Below are 16,816 nucleotides of genomic sequence, written 5' to 3' on the forward strand. Positions count from 1 at the left end.
TGCCACCTTCCGTGTGGGACAAGGAGCCGGACGTTTGCCTTTTCGGGAACAGGCTCTGCCGAGGATGCGCACCGTGAGATGTTCCTTCTCTGGGCAAGCACAGATCCCAAAACCTGTTGTGCCTGTGAATAGGCTGCAGGGGGAAGGTGAAAGACCAGCAACAGCTTTCCGGGCTGCCACCTTCCGTGTGGGACAAGGAGCCGGACGTTTGCCTTTTCGGGAACAGGCTCTGCCGAGGATGCGCACCGTGAGATGTTCCTTCTCTGGGCAAGCACAGATCCCAAAACCTGTTGTGCCTGTGAATAGGCTGCAGGGGGAAGGTGAAGACCAGCAACAGCTTTCCGGGCTGCCACCTTCCGTGTGGGACAAGGAGCCGGACGTTTGCCTTTTCGGGAACAGGCTCTGCCGAGGATGCGCACCGTGAGATGTTCCTTCTCTGGGCAAGCACAGATCCCAAAACCTGTTGTGCCTGTGAATAGGCTGCAGGGGGAAGGTGAAGACCAGCAACAGCTTTCCGGGCTGCCACCTTCCGTGTGGGACAAGGAGCCGGACGTTTGCCTTTTCGGGAACAGGCTCTGCCGAGGATGTGCACCGTGAGATGTTCCTTCTGTGGGCAAGCACAGATCCCCAAACCTGTTGTGCCTGTGAATAGGCTGCAGGGGGAAGGTGAAGACCAGCAACAGCTTTCCGGGCTGCCACCTTCCGTGTGGGACAAGGAGCCGGACGTTTGCCTTTTCGGGAACAGGCTCTGCCGAGGATGCGCACCGTGAGATGTTCCTTCTCTGGGCAAGCACAGATCCCCAAACCTGTTGTGCCTGTGAATAGGCTGCAGGGGGAAGGTGAAGACCAGCAACAGCTTTCCGGGCTGCCACCTTCCGTGTGGGACAAGGAGCCGGACGTTTGCCTTTTCGGGAACAGGCTCTGCCGAGGATGCGCACCGCGAGAGATTGCGTCTTTGGGAAAGCAGAGATTCCCAGTGCGGTGGTGCCTGTGAATAGGCTGCAGGGGGAAGGTGAAGACCAGCAACAGCTTTCAGGGCTGCCACCTTCCGTGTGGGACAAGGAGCCGGACGTTTGCCTTTTCGGGAACAGGCTCTGCCGAGGATGCGCACCGTGAGATGTTCCTTCTCTGGGCAAGCACAGATCCCCAAACCTGTTGTGCCTGTGAATAGGCTGCAGGGGGAAAGTGAAGACGAGCAACAGCTTTCCGGGCTGCCACCTTCCGTGTGGGACAAGGAGCCGGACGTTTGCCTTTTCGGGAACAGGCTCTGCCGAGGATGCGCACCGTGAGATGTTCCTTCTCTGGGCAAGCACAGATCCCAAAACCTGTTGTGCCTGTGAATAGGCTGCAGGGGGAAGGTGAAGACCAGCAACAGCTTTCCGGGCTGCCACCTTCCGTGTGGGACAAGGAGCCGGACGTTTGCCTTTTCGGGAACAGGCTCTGCCGAGGATGCGCACCGTGAGATGTTCCTTCTCTGGGCAAGCACAGATCCCAAAACCTGTTGTGCCTGTGAATAGGCTGCAGGGGGAAGGTGAAGACCAGCAAGAGCTTTCCGGGCTGCCACCTTCTGTGTGGGACAAGGAGCCGGACGTTTGCCTTTTCGGGAACAGGCTCTGCCGAGGATGCGCACCATGAGAGATTGCGTCTTTGGGAAAGCAGAGATTCCCAGTGCGGTGGTGCCTGTGAATAGGCTGCAGGGGGAAGGTGAAGACCAGCAACAGCTTTCCGGGCTGCCACCTTCCGTGTGGGACAAGGAGCCGGACGTTTGCCTTTTCGGGAACAGGCTCTCCCGTGGGTGCGCACCGTGAGATGTTCCTTCTCTGGGCAAGCACAGATCCCAAAACCTGTTGTGCCTGTGAATAGGCTGCAGGGGGAAAGTGAAGACGAGCAACAGCTTTCCGGGCTGCCACCTTCCGTGTGGGACAAGGAGCCGGACGTTTGCCTTTTCGGGAACAGGCTCTGCCGAGGATGCGCACCGTGAGATGTTCCTTCTCTGGGCAAGCACAGATCCCAAAACCTGTTGTGCCTGTGAATAGGCTGCAGGGGGAAGGTGAAGACCAGCAACAGCTTTCCGGGCTGCCACCTTCCGTGTGGGACAAGGAGCCGGACGTTTGCCTTTTCGGGAACAGGCTCTGCCGAGGATGCGCACCGTGAGATGTTCCTTCTCTGGGCAAGCACAGATCCCAAAACCTGTTGTGCCTGTGAATAGGCTGCAGGGGGAAGGTGAAGACCAGCAACAGCTTTCCGGGCTGCCACCTTCCGTGTGGGACAAGGAGCCGGACGTTTGCCTTTTCGGGAACAGGCTCTGCCGAGGATGCGCACCATGAGAGATTGCGTCTTTGGGAAAGCAGAGATTCCCAGTGCGGTGGTGCCTGTGAATAGGCTGCAGGGGGAAGGTGAAGACCAGCAACAGCTTTCCGGGCTGCCACCTTCCGTGTGGGACAAGGAGCCGGACGTTTGCCTTTTCGGGAACAGGCTCTGCCGAGGATGCGCACCGTGAGATGTTCCTTCTCTGGGCAAGCACAGATCCCAAAACCTGTTGTGCCTGTGAATAGGCTGCAGGGGGAAGGTGAAGACCAGCAACAGCTTTCCGGGCTGCCACCTTCCGTGTGGGACAAGGAGCCGGACGTTTGCCTTTTCGGGAACAGGCTCTGCCGAGGATGCGCACCGTGAGAGATTGCGTCTTTGGGAAAGCAGAGATTCCCAGTGCGGTGGTGCCTGTGAATAGGCTGCAGGGGGAAGGTGAAGACCATCAACAGCTTTCCGGGCTGCCACCTTCCGTGTGGGACAAGGAGCCGGACGTTTGCCTTTTCGGGAACAGGCTCTGCCGAGGATGCGCACCGTGAGAGATTGCGTCTTTGGGGAAGCACAGATCCCAAAACCTGTTGTGCCTGTGAATAGGCTGCAGGGGGAAGGTGAAGACCAGCAACAGCTTTCCGGGCTGCCACCTTCCGTGTGGGACAAGGAGCCGGACGTTTGCCTTTTCGGGAACAGGCTCTGCCGAGGATGCGCACCGTGAGATGTTCCTTCTCTGGGCAAGCACAGATCCCAAAACCTGTTGTGCCTGTGAATAGGCTGCAGGGGGAAGGTGAAGACCAGCAACAGCTTTCCGGGCTGCCACCTTCCGTGTGGGACAAGGAGCTGGACGTTTGCCTTTTCGGGAACAGGCTCTGCCGAGGATGCGCACCGTGAGATGTTCCTTCTCTGGGCAAGCACAGATCCCCAAACCTGTTGTGCCTGTGAATAGGCTGCAGGGGGAAGGTGAAGACCAGCAACAGCTTTCCGGGCTGCCACCTTCCGTGTGGGACAAGGAGCCGGACGTTTGCCTTTTCGGGAACAGGCTCTGCCGAGGATGCGCACCGTGAGATGTTCCTTCTCTGGGCAAGCACAGATCCCAAAACCTGTTGTGCCTGTGAATAGGCTGCAGGGGGAAGGTGAAGACGAGCAACAGCTTTCAGGGCTGCCACCTTCCGTGTGGGACAAGGAGCCGGACGTTTGCCTTTTCGGGAACAGGCTCTGCCGAGGATGCGCACCGTGAGAGATTGCGTCTTTGGGAAAGCAGAGATTCCCAGTGCGGTGGTGCCTGTGAATAGGCTGCAGGGGGAAGGTGAAGACCAGCAACAGCTTTCCGGGCTGCCACCTTCCGTGTGGGACAAGGAGCCGGACGTTTGCCTTTTCGGGAACAGGCTCTGCCGAGGATGCGCACCGTGAGAGATTGCGTCTTTGGGCAAGCACAGATCCCCAAATCTGTTGTGCCTGTGAATAGGCTGCAGGGGGAAGGTGAAGACCAGCAACAGCTTTCCGGGCTGCCACCTTCCGTGTGGGACAAGGAGCCGGACGTTTGCCTTTTCGGGAACAGGCTCTGCCGAGGATGCGCACCGTGAGATGTTCCTTCTCTGCGCAAGCACAGATCCCAAAACCTGTTGTGCCTGTGAATAGGCTGCAGGGGGAAGGTGAAGACCAGCAACAGCTTTCCGGGCTGTCACCTTCCGTGTGGGACAAGGAGCCGGACGTTTGCCTTTTCGGGAACAGGCTCTGCCGAGGATGCGCACCGTGAGATGTTCCTTCTCTGGGCAAGCACAGATCCCAAAACCTGTTGTGCCTGTGAATAGGCTGCAGGGGGAAGGTGAAAGACCAGCAACAGCTTTCCGGGCTGCCACCTTCCGTGTGGGACAAGGAGCCGGACGTTTGGCTTTTCGGGAACAGGCTCTGCCGAGGATGCGCACCGTGAGATGTTCCTTCTCTGGGCAAGCACAGATCCCAAAACCTGTTGTGCCTGTGACTAGGCTGCAGGGGGAAGGTGAAGACCAGCAACAGCTTTCCGGGCTGCCACCTTCCGTGTGGGACAAGGAGCCGGACGTTTGCCTTTTCGGGAACAGGCTCTGCCGAGGATGCGCACCGTGAGATGTTCCTTCTCTGGGCAAGCACAGATCCCCAAACCTGTTGTGCCTGTGAATAGGCTGCAGGGGGAAGGTGAAGACCAGCAACAGCTTTCAGGGCTGCCACCTTCCGTGTGGGACAAGGAGCCGGACGTTTGCCTTTTCGGGAACAGGCTCTGCCGAGGATGCGCACCGTGAGATGTTCCTTCTCTGGGCAAGCAGAGATCCCAAAACCTGTTGTGCCTGTGACTAGGCTGCAGGGGGAAGGTGAAGACCAGCAACAGCTTTCAGGGCTGCCACCTTCCGTGTGGGACAAGGAGCCGGACGTTTGCCTTTTCGGGAACAGGCTCTGCCGAGGATGCGCACCATGAGAGATTGCGTCTTTGGGAAAGCAGAGGTTCCCAGTGCGGTGGTGCCTGTGAATAGGCTGCAGGGGGAAGTTGAAGACGAGCAACAGCTTTCCGGGCTGCCACCTTCCGTGTGGGACAAGGAGCCGGACGTTTGCCTTTTCGGGAACAGGCTCTGCCGAGGATGCGCACCGTGAGATGTTCCTTCTGTGGGCAAGCACAGATCCCCAAACCTGTTGTGTCTGTGAATAGGCTGCAGGGGGAAGGTGAAGACCAGCAAGAGCTTTCCGGGCTGCCACCTTCCGTGTGGGACAAGGAGCCGGACGTTTGCCTTTTCGGGAACAGGCTCTGCCGAGGATGCGCACCGTGAGATGTTCCTTCTCTGGGCAAGCACAGATCCCAAAACCTGTTGTGCCTGTGAATAGGCTGCAGGGGGAAGGTGAAGACCAGCAACAGCTTTCCGGGCTGCCACCTTCCGTGTGGGACAAGGAGCCGGACGTTTGCCTTTTTGGGAACAGGCTCTGCCGAGGATGCGCACCGTGAGAGATTGTGTCTTTGGGAAAGCAGAGATTCCCAGTGCGGTGGTGCCTGTGAATAGGCTGCAGGGGGAAGGTGAAGACCAGCAACAGCTTTCCGGGCTGCCACCTTCCGTGTGGGACAAGGAGCCGGACGTTTGCCTTTTCGGGAACAGGCTCTGCCGAGGATGCGCACCATGAGAGATTGCGTCTTTGGGGAAGCACAGATCCCAAAACCTGTTGTGCCTGTGAATAGGCTGCAGGGGGAAGGTGAAGACCAGCAACAGCTTTCCGGGCTGCCACCTTCCGTGTGGGACAAGGAGCCGGACGTTTGCCTTTTCGGGAACAGGCTCTGCCGTGGGTGCGCACCGTGAGATGTTCCTTCTCTGGGCAAGCACAGATCCCAAAACCTGTTGTGCCTGTGAATAGGCTGCAGGGGGAAGGTGAAGACCAGCAACAGCTTTCCGGGCTGCCACCTTCCGTGTGGGACAAGGAGCCGGACGTTTGCCTTTTCGGGAACAGGCTCTGCCGAGGATGCGCACCGTGAGATGTTCCTTCTCTGGGCAAGCACAGATCCCAAAACCTGTTGTGCCTGTGAATAGGCTGCAGGGGGAAGGTGAAGACCAGCAACAGCTTTCCGGGCTGCCACCTTCCGTGTGGGACAAGGAGCTGGACGTTTGCCTTTTCGGGAACAGGCTCTGCCGAGGATGCGCACCGTGAGATGTTCCTTCTCTGGGCAAGCACAGATCCCAAAACCTGTTGTGCCTGTGAATAGGCTGCAGGGGGAAGGTGAAGACCAGCAAGAGCTTTCCGGGCTGCCACCTTCCGTGTGGGACAAGGAGCCGGACGTTTGCCTTTTCGGGAACAGGCTCTGCCGAGGATGCGCACCGTGAGAGATTGCGTCTTTGGGAAAGCAGAGATTCCCAGTGCGGTGGTGCCTGTGAATAGGCTGCAGGGGGAAGGTGAAGACCAGCAACAGCTTTCAGGGCTGCCACCTTCCGTGTGGGACAAGGAGCCGGACGTTTGCCTTTTCGGGAACAGGCTCTGCCGAGGATGCGCACCGTGAGAGATTGCGTCTTTGGGAAAGCAGAGATTCCCAGTGCGGTGGTGCCTGTGACTAGGCTGCAGGGGGAAGGTGAAGACCAGCAACAGCTTTCCGGGCTGCCACCTTCCGTGTGGGACAAGGAGCCGGACGTTTGCCTTTTCGGGAACAGGCTCTGCCGAGGATGCGCACCGTGAGATGTTCCTTCTCTGGGCAAGCACAGATCCCCAAACCTGTTGTGCCTGTGAATAGGCTGCAGGGGGAAGGTGAAGACCAGCAACAGCTTTCCGGGCTGCCACCTTCCGTGTGGGACAAGGAGCCGGACGTTTGCCTTTTCGGGAACAGGCTCTGCCGAGGATGCGCACCGTGAGATGTTCCTTCTCTGGGCAAGCACAGATCCCCAAACCTGTTGTGCCTGTGAATAGGCTGCAGGGGGAAGGTGAAGACCAGCAACAGCTTTCCGGGCTGCCACCTTCCGTGTGGGACAAGGAGCCGGACGTTTGCCTTTTCGGGAACAGGCTCTGCCGAGGATGCGCACCGTGAGATGTTCCTTCTCTGGGCAAGCACAGATCCCCAAACCTGTTGTGCCTGTGAATAGGCTGCAGGGGGAAGGTGAAGACCAGCAACAGCTTTCCGGGCTGCCACCTTCCGTGTGGGACAAGGAGCCGGACGTTTGCCTTTTCGGGAACAGGCTCTGCCGAGGATGCGCACCGTGAGAGATTGCGTCTTTGGGAAAGCAGAGATTCCCAGTGCGGTGGTGCCTGTGAATAGGCTGCAGGGGGAAGGTGAAGACCAGCAACAGCTTTCCGGGCTGCCACCTTCCGTGTGGGACAAGGAGCCGGACGTTTGCCTTTTCGGGAACAGGCTCTGCCGAGGATGCGCACCGTGAGATGTTCCTTCTCTGGGCAAGCACAGATCCCCAAACCTGTTGTGCCTGTGAATAGGCTGCAGGGGGAAGGTGAAGACCAGCAACAGCTTTCAGGTCTGCCACCTTCCGTGTGGGACAAGGAGCTGGACGTTTGCCTTTTCGGGAACAGGCTCTGCCGAGGATGCGCACCGTGAGATGTTCCTTCTCTGGGCAAGCACAGATCCCAAAACCTGTTGTGCCTGTGAATAGGCTGCAGGGGGAAGGTGAAGACCAGCAAGAGCTTTCCGGGCTGCCACCTTCCGTGTGGGACAAGGAGCCGGACGTTTGCCTTTTCGGGAACAGGCTCTGCCGAGGATGCGCACCGTGAGAGATTGCGTCTTTGGGAAAGCAGAGATTCCCAGTGCGGTGGTGCCTGTGAATAGGCTGCAGGGGGAAGGTGAAGACCAGCAACAGCTTTCCGGGCTGCCACCTTCCGTGTGGGACAAGGAGCCGGACGTTTGCCTTTTCGGGAACAGGCTCTGCCGAGGATGCGCACCGTGAGAGATTGCGTCTTTGGGAAAGCAGAGATTCCCAGTGCGGTGGTGCCTGTGACTAGGCTGCAGGGGGAAGGTGAAGACCAGCACCAGCTTTCCGGGCTGCCACCTTCCGTGTGGGACAAGGAGCCGGACGTTTGCCTTTTCGGGAACAGGCTCTGCCGAGGATGCGCACCGTGAGATGTTCCTTCTCTGGGCAAGCACAGATCCCCAAACCTGTTGTGCCTGTGAATAGGCTGCAGGGGGAAGGTGAAGACCAGCAACAGCTTTCCGGGCTGCCACCTTCCGTGTGGGACAAGGAGCCGGACGTTTGCCTTTTCGGGAACAGGCTCTGCCGAGGATGCGCACCGTGAGAGATTGCGTCTTTGGGAAAGCAGAGATCCCCAAACCTGTTGTGCCTGTGAATAGGCTGCAGGGGGAAGGTGAAGACCAGCAACAGCTTTCAGGTCTGCCACCTTCCGTGTGGGACAAGGAGCCGGACGTTTGCCTTTTCGGGAACAGGCTCTGCCGAGGATGCGCACCGTGAGATGTTCCTTCTCTGGGCAAGCACAGATCCCAAAACCTGTTGTGCCTGTGAATAGGCTGCAGGGGGAAGGTGAAGACCAGCAACAGCTTTCCGGGCTGCCACCTTCCGTGTGGGACAAGGAGCCGGACGTTTGCCTTTTCGGGAACAGGCTCTGCCGAGGATGCGCACCGTGAGAGATTGCGTCTTTGGGAAAGCAGAGATTCCCAGTGCGGTGGTGCCTGTGAATAGGCTGCAGGGGGAAGGTGAAGACCAGCAACAGCTTTCCGGGCTGCCACCTTCCGTGTGGGACAAGGAGCCGGACGTTTGCCTTTTCGGGAACAGGCTCTGCCGAGGATGCGCACCGTGAGATGTTCCTTCTCTGGGCAAGCACAGATCCCCAAACCTGTTGTGCCTGTGAATAGGCTGCAGGGGGAAGGTGAAGACCAGCAACAGCTTTCCGGGCTGCCACCTTCCGTGTGGGACAAGGAGCCGGACGTTTGCCTTTTCGGGAACAGGCTCTGCCGAGGATGCGCACCGTGAGAGATTGCGTCTTTGGGAAAGCAGAGATTCCCAGTGCGGTGGTGCCTGTGAATAGGCTGCAGGGGGAAGGTGAAGACCAGCAACAGCTTTCCGGGCTGCCACCTTCCGTGTGGGACAAGGAGCCGGACGTTTGCCTTTTCGGGAACAGGCTCTGCCGAGGATGCGCACCGTGAGAGATTGCGTCTTTGGGAAAGCAGAGATCCCAAAACCTGTTGTGCCTGTGAATAGACTGCAGGGGGAAGGTGAAGACCAGCAACAGCTTTCCGGGCTGCCACCTTCCGTGTGGGACAAGGAGCCGGACGTTTGCCTTTTCGGGAACAGGCTCTGCCGAGGATGCGCACCGTGAGATGTTCCTTCTCTGGGCAAGCACAGATCCCCAAACCTGTTGTGCCTGTGAATAGGCTGCAGGGGGAAGGTGAAGACCAGCAACAGCTTTCCGGGCTGCCACCTTCCGTGTGGGACAAGGAGCCGGACGTTTGCCTTTTCGGGAACAGGCTCTGCCGAGGATGCGCACCGTGAGATGTTCCTTCTCTGGGCAAGCACAGATCCCAAAACCTGTTGTGCCTGTGAATAGGCTGCAGGGGGAAGGTGAAGACCAGCAACAGCTTTCCGGGCTGCCACCTTCCGTGTGGGACAAGGAGCCGGACGTTTGCCTTTTCGGGAACAGGCTCTGCCGAGGATGCGCACCGTGAGAGATTGCGTCTTTGGGAAAGCAGAGATCCCAAAACCTGTTGTGCCTGTGAATAGGCTGCAGGGGGAAGGTGAAGACCAGCAACAGCTTTCAGGTCTGCCACCTTCCGTGTGGGACAAGGAGCCGGACGTTTGCCTTTTCGGGAACAGGCTCTGCCGAGGATGCGCACCGTGAGATGTTCCTTCTCTGGGCAAGCACAGATCCCCAAACCTGTTGTGCCTGTGAATAGGCTGCAGGGGGAAGGTGAAGACGAGCAACAGCTTTCAGGGCTGCCACCTTCCGTGTGGGACAAGGAGCCGGACGTTTGCCTTTTCGGGAACAGGCTCTGCCGAGGATGCGCACCGTGAGAGATTGCGTCTTTGGGAAAGCAGAGATTCCCAGTGCGGTGGTGCCTGTGAATAGGCTGCAGGGGGAAGGTGAAGACCAGCAACAGCTTTCCGGGCTGCCACCTTCCGTGTGGGACAAGGAGCCGGACGTTTGCCTTTTCGGGAACAGGCTCTGCCGAGGATGCGCACCGTGAGATGTTCCTTCTCTGGGCAAGCACAGATCCCAAAACCTGTTGTGCCTGTGAATAGGCTGCAGGGGGAAGGTGAAGACCAGCAACAGCTTTCCGGGCTGCCACCTTCCGTGTGGGACAAGGAGCCGGACGTTTGCCTTTTCGGGAACAGGCTCTGCCGAGGATGCGCACCGTGAGATGTTCCTTCTCTGGGCAAGCACAGATCCCCAAACCTGTTGTGCCTGTGAATAGGCTGCAGGGGGAAGGTGAAGACCAGCAACAGCTTTCCGGGCTGCCACCTTCCGTGTGGGACAAGGAGCCGGACGTTTGCCTTTTCGGGAACAGGCTCTGCCGAGGATGCGCACCGTGAGAGATTGCGTCTTTGGGAAAGCAGAGATTCCCAGTGCGGTGGTGCCTGTGAATAGGCTGCAGGGGGAAGGTGAAGACGAGCAACAGCTTTCAGGGCTGCCACCTTCCGTGTGGGACAAGGAGCCGGACGTTTGCCTTTTCGGGAACAGGCTCTGCCGAGGATGCGCACCGTGAGATGTTCCTTCTCTGGGCAAGCACAGATCCCAAAACCTGTTGTGCCTGTGAATAGGCTGCAGGGGGAAGGTGAAGACCAGCAACAGCTTTCCGGGCTGCCACCTTCCGTGTGGGACAAGGAGCCGGACGTTTGCCTTTTCGGGAACAGGCTCTGCCGAGGATGCGCACCGTGAGATGTTCCTTCTCTGGGCAAGCACAGATCCCAAAACCTGTTGTGCCTGTGAATAGGCTGCAGGGGGAAGGTGAAGACCAGCAACAGCTTTCCGGGCTGCCACCTTCCGTGTGGGACAAGGAGCCGGACGTTTGCCTTTTCGGGAACAGGCTCTGCCGAGGATGCGCACCGTGAGATGTTCCTTCTCTGGGCAAGCACAGATCCCAAAACCTGTTGTGCCTGTGAATAGGCTGCAGGGGGAAGGTGAAGACCAGCAACAGCTTTCCGGGCTGCCACCTTCCGTGTGGGACAAGGAGCCGGACGTTTGCCTTTTCGGGAACAGGCTCTGCCGAGGATGCGCACCGTGAGAGATTGCGTCTTTGGGAAAGCAGAGATTCCCAGTGCGGTGGTGCCTGTGAATAGGCTGCAGGGGGAAGGTGAAGACCAGCAACAGCTTTCCGGGCTGCCACCTTCCGTGTGGGACAAGGAGCCGGACGTTTGCCTTTTCGGGAACAGGCTCTGCCGAGGATGCGCACCGTGAGATGTTCCTTCTCTGGGCAAGCACAGATCCCAAAACCTGTTGTGCCTGTGAATAGGCTGCAGGGGGAAGGTGAAGACCAGCAAGAGCTTTCAGGGCTGCCACCTTCCGTGTGGGACAAGGAGCCGGACGTTTGCCTTTTCGGGAACAGGCTCTGCCGAGGATGCGCACCGTGAGATGTTCCTTCTCTGGGCAAGCACAGATCCCAAAACCTGTTGTGCCTGTGACTAGGCTGCAGGGGGAAGGTGAAGACCAGCAACAGCTTTCCGGGCTGCCACCTTCCGTGTGGGACAAGGAGCCGGACGTTTGCCTTTTCGGGAACAGGCTCTGCCGAGGATGCGCACCGTGAGATGTTCCTTCTCTGGGCAAGCACAGATCCCAAAACCTGTTGTGCCTGTGAATAGGCTGCAGGGGGAAGGTGAAGACCAGCAACAGCTTTCAGGTCTGCCACCTTCCGTGTGGGACAAGGAGCTGGACGTTTGCCTTTTCGGGAACAGGCTCTGCCGAGGATGCGCACCGTGAGATGTTCCTTCTCTGGGCAAGCACAGATCCCCAAACCTGTTGTGCCTGTGAATAGGCTGCAGGGGGAAGGTGAAGACCAGCAACAGCTTTCAGGGCTGCCACCTTCCGTGTGGGACAAGGAGCCGGACGTTTGCCTTTTCGGGAACAGGCTCTGCCGAGGATGCGCACCGTGAGATGTTCCTTCTCTGGGCAAGCACAGATCCCAAAACCTGTTGTGCCTGTGAATAGGCTGCAGGGGGAAGGTGAAGACCAGCAACAGCTTTCAGGGCTGCCACCTTCCGTGTGGGACAAGGAGCCGGACGTTTGCCTTTTCGGGAACAGGCTCTGCCGAGGATGCGCACCATGAGAGATTGCGTCTTTGGGAAAGCAGAGATTCCCAGTGCGGTGGTGCCTGTGAATAGGCTGCAGGGGGAAGGTGAAGACGAGCAACAGCTTTCAGGGCTGCCACCTTCCGTGTGGGACAAGGAGCCGGACGTTTGCCTTTTCGGGAACAGGCTCTGCCGAGGATGCGCACCGTGAGATGTTCCTTCTCTGGGCAAGCACAGATCCCAAAACCTGTTGTGCCTGTGAATAGGCTGCAGGGGGAAGGTGAAGACCAGCAACAGCTTTCAGGGCTGCCACCTTCCGTGTGGGACAAGGAGCCGGACGTTTGCCTTTTTGGGAACAGGCTCTGCCGAGGATGCGCACCGTGAGATGTTCCTTCTCTGGGCAAGCACAGATCCCAAAACCTGTTGTGCCTGTGAATAGGCTGCAGGGGGAAGGTGAAGACCAGCAACAGCTTTCAGGTCTGCCACCTTCCGTGTGGGACAAGGAGCCGGACGTTTGCCTTTTCGGGAACAGGCTCTGCCGAGGATGCGCACCGTGAGATGTTCCTTCTCTGGGCAAGCACAGATCCCAAAACCTGTTGTGCCTGTGAATAGGCTGCAGGGGGAAGGTGAAGACCAGCAACAGCTTTCCGGGCTGCCACCTTCCGTGTGGGACAAGGAGCCGGACGTTTGCCTTTTCGGGAACAGGCTCTCCCGTGGGTGCGCACCGTGAGAGATTGCGTCTTTGGGAAAGCAGAGATTCCCAGTGCGGTGGTGCCTGTGAATAGGCTGCAGGGGGAAGGTGAAGACCAGCAACAGCTTTCCGGGCTGCCACCTTCCGTGTGGGACAAGGAGCCGGACGTTTGCCTTTTCGGGAACAGGCTCTGCCGAGGATGCGCACCGTGAGATGTTCCTTCTCTGGGCAAGCACAGATCCCAAAACCTGTTGTGCCTGTGAATAGGCTGCAGGGGGAAGGTGAAGACCAGCAAGAGCTTTCAGGGCTGCCACCTTCCGTGTGGGACAAGGAGCCGGACGTTTGCCTTTTCGGGAACAGGCTCTGCCGAGGATGCGCACCGTGAGATGTTCCTTCTCTGGGCAAGCACAGATCCCAAAACCTGTTGTGCCTGTGAATAGGCTGCAGGGGGAAGGTGAAGACCAGCAACAGCTTTCCGGGCTGCCACCTTCCGTGTGGGACAAGGAGCCGGACGTTTGCCTTTTCGGGAACAGGCTCTGCCGAGGATGCGCACCGTGAGAGATTGCGTCTTTGGGAAAGCAGAGATTCCCAGTGCGGTGGTGCCTGTGAATAGGCTGCAGGGGGAAGGTGAAGACCAGCAACAGCTTTCCGGGCTGCCACCTTCCGTGTGGGACTAGGAGCCGGACGTTTGCCTTTTCGGGAACAGGCTCTGCCGAGGATGCGCACCATGAGAGATTGCGTCTTTGGGAAAGCAGAGATTCCCAGTGCGGTGGTGCCTGTGAATAGGCTGCAGGGGGAAGGTGAAGACCAGCAACAGCTTTCCGGGCTGCCACCTTCCGTGTGGGACAAGGAGCCGGACGTTTGCCTTTTCGGGAACAGGCTCTGCCGAGGATGCGCACCGTGAGAGATTGCGTCTTTGGGAAAGCAGAGATTCCCAGTGCGGTGGTGCCTGTGACTAGGCTGCAGGGGGAAGGTGAAGACCAGCAACAGCTTTCCGGGCTGCCACCTTCCGTGTGGGACTAGGAGCCGGACGTTTGCCTTTTCGGGAACAGGCTCTGCCGAGGATGCGCACCGTGAGAGATTGCGTCTTTGGGAAAGCAGAGATTCCCAGTGCGGTTGTGCCTGTGAATAGGCTGCAGGGGGAAGGTGAAGACCAGCAACAGCTTTCCGGGCTGCCACCTTCCGTGTGGGACAAGGAGCCGGACGTTTGCCTTTTCGGGAACAGGCTCTCCCGTGGGTGCGCACCGTGAGATGTTCCTTCTCTGGGCAAGCACAGATCCCAAAACCTGTTGTGCCTGTGAATAGGCTGCAGGGGGAAATTGAAGACGAGCAACAGCTTTCCTGGCTGCCACCTTCCGTGTGGGACAAGGAGCCGGACGTTTGCCTTTTCGGGAACAGGCTCTGCCGAGGATGCGCACCGTGAGATGTTCCTTCTCTGGGCAAGCACAGATCCCAAAACCTGTTGTGCCTGTGAATAGGCTGCAGGGGGAAGGTGAAGACCAGCAACAGCTTTCCGGGCTGCCACCTTCCGTGTGGGACAAGGAGCCGGACGTTTGCCTTTTCGGGAACAGGCTCTGCCGAGGATGCGCACCGTGAGATGTTCCTTCTCTGGGCAAGCACAGATCCCAAAACCTGTTGTGCCTGTGAATAGGCTGCAGGGGGAAGGTGAAGACCAGCAACAGCTTTCCGGGCTGCCACCTTCCGTGTGGGACAAGGAGCCGGACGTTTGCCTTTTCGGGAACAGGCTCTGCCGAGGATGCGCACCATGAGATGTTCCTTCTCTGGGCAAGCACAGATCCCAAAACCTGTTGTGCCTGTGAATAGGCTGCAGGGGGAAGGTGAAGACCAGCAACAGCTTTCCGGGCTGCCACCTTCCGTGTGGGACAAGGAGCCGGATGTTTGCCTTTTCGGGAACAGGCTCTGCCGAGGATGCGCACCGTGAGATGTTCCTTCTCTGGGCAAGCACAGATCCCAAAACCTGTTGTGCCTGTGAATAGGCTGCAGGGGGAAGGTGAAGACCAGCAACAGCTTTCAGGGCTGCCACCTTCCGTGTGGGACAAGGAGCCGGACGTTTGCCTTTTCGGGAACAGGCTCTGCCGAGGATGCAAACCGTGAGATGTTCCTTCTCTGGGCAAGCACAGATCCCAAAACCTGTTGTGCCTGTGAATAGGCTGCAGGGGGAAATTGAAGACCAGCAACAGCTTTCCGGGCTGCCACCTTCCGTGTGGGACAAGGAGCCGGACGTTTGCCTTTTCGGGAACAGGCTCTGCCGAGGATGCGCACCGTGAGATGTTCCTTCTCTGGGCAAGCACAGATCCCAAAACCTGTTGTGCCTGTGAATAGGCTGCAGGGGGAAGGTGAAGACCAGCAACAGCTTTCCGGGCTGCCACCTTCCGTGTGGGACAAGGAGCCGGACGTTTGCCTTTTCGGGAACAGGCTCTGCCGAGGATGCGCACCATGAGAGATTGCGTCTTTGGGAAAGCAGAGATTCCCAGTGCGGTGGTGCCTGTGAATAGGCTGCAGGGGGAAGGTGAAGACCAGCAACAGCTTTCCGGGCTGCCACCTTCCGTGTGGGACAAGGAGCCGGACGTTTGCCTTTTTGGGAACAGGCTGTGCCGAGGATGCGCACCATGAGATGTTCCTTCTGTGGGCAAGCACAGATCCCCAAACCTGTTGTGCCTGTGAATAGGCTGCAGGGGGAAGGTGAAGACCAGCAACAGCTTTCCGGGCTGCCACCTTCCGTGTGGGACAAGGAGCCGGACGTTTGCCTTTTCGGGAACAGGCTCTGCCGTGGGTGCGCACCGTGAGATGTTCCTTCTCTGGGCAAGCACAGATCCCAAAACCTGTTGTGCCTGTGAATAGGCTGCAGGGGGAAGGTGAAGACCAGCAACAGCTTTCCGGGCTGCCACCTTCCGTGTGGGACAAGGAGCCGGACGTTTGCCTTTTCGGGAACAGGCTCTGCCGAGGATGCGCACCATGAGAGATTGCGTCTTTGGGAAAGCAGAGATCCCAAAACCTGTTGTGCCTGTGACTAGGCTGCAGGGGGAAGGTGAAGACCAGCAACAGCTTTCCGGGCTGCCACCTTCCGTGTGGGACAAGGAGCCGGACGTTTGCCTTTTTGGGAACACGCTCTGCCGAGGATGCGCACCGTGAGATGTTCCTTCTCTGGGCAAGCACAGATCCCCAAACCTGTTGTGCCTGTGAATAGGCTGCAGGGGGAAGGTGAAGACCAGCAACAGCTTTCCGGGCTGCCACCTTCCGTGTGGGACAAGGAGCCGGACGTTTGCCTTTTCGGGAACAGGCTCTGCCGAGGATGCGCACCGTGAGAGATTGCGTCTTTGGGCAAGCACAGATCCCAAAACCTGTTGTGCCTGTGAATAGGCTGCAGGGGGAAGGTGAAGACCAGCAACAGCTTTCAGGGCTGCCACCTTCCGTGTGGGACAAGGAGCCGGACGTTTGCCTTTTCGGGAACAGGCTCTGCCGAGGATGCGCACAATGAGAGATTGCATCTTTGGGAAAGCAGAGATTCCCAGTGCGGTGGTGCCTGTGAATAGGCTGCAGGGGGAAGGTGAAGACCAGCAACAGCTTTCTGGGCTGCCACCTTCCGTGTGGGACAAGGAGCCGGACGTTTGCCTTTTCGGGAACAGGCTCTGCCGAGGATGCGCACCATGAGAGATTGCGTCTTTGGGAAAGCAGAGATTCCCAGTGCGTTGGTGCCTGTGAATAGGCTGCAGGGGGAAGGTGAAGACCAGCAAGAGCTTTCAGGGCTGCCACCTTCCGTGTGGGACAAGGAGCCGGACGTTTGCCTTTTCGGGAACAGGCTCTGCCGAGGATGCGCACCGTGAGATGTTCCTTCTCTGGGCAAGCACAGATCCCAAAACCTGTTGTGCCTGTGAATAGGCTGCAGGGGGAAAGTGAAGACGAGCAACAGCTTTCAGGGCTGCCACCTTCCGTGTGGGACAAGGAGCCGGACGTTTGCCTTTTCGGGAACAGGCTCTGCCGAGGATGCGCACCGTGAGATGTTCCTTCTCTGGGCAAGCACAGATCCCAAAACCTGTTGTGCCTGTGAATAGGCTGCAGGGGGAAGGTGAAGACCAGCAACAGCTTTCAGGGCTGCCACCTTCCGTGTGGGACAAGGAGCCGGACG

The sequence above is a fragment of the Haliaeetus albicilla genome, unplaced genomic scaffold (assembly GCF_947461875.1).
Source record: "Haliaeetus albicilla unplaced genomic scaffold, bHalAlb1.1 scaffold_34, whole genome shotgun sequence".
Lineage (NCBI taxonomy): Eukaryota > Metazoa > Chordata > Aves > Accipitriformes > Accipitridae > Haliaeetus > Haliaeetus albicilla.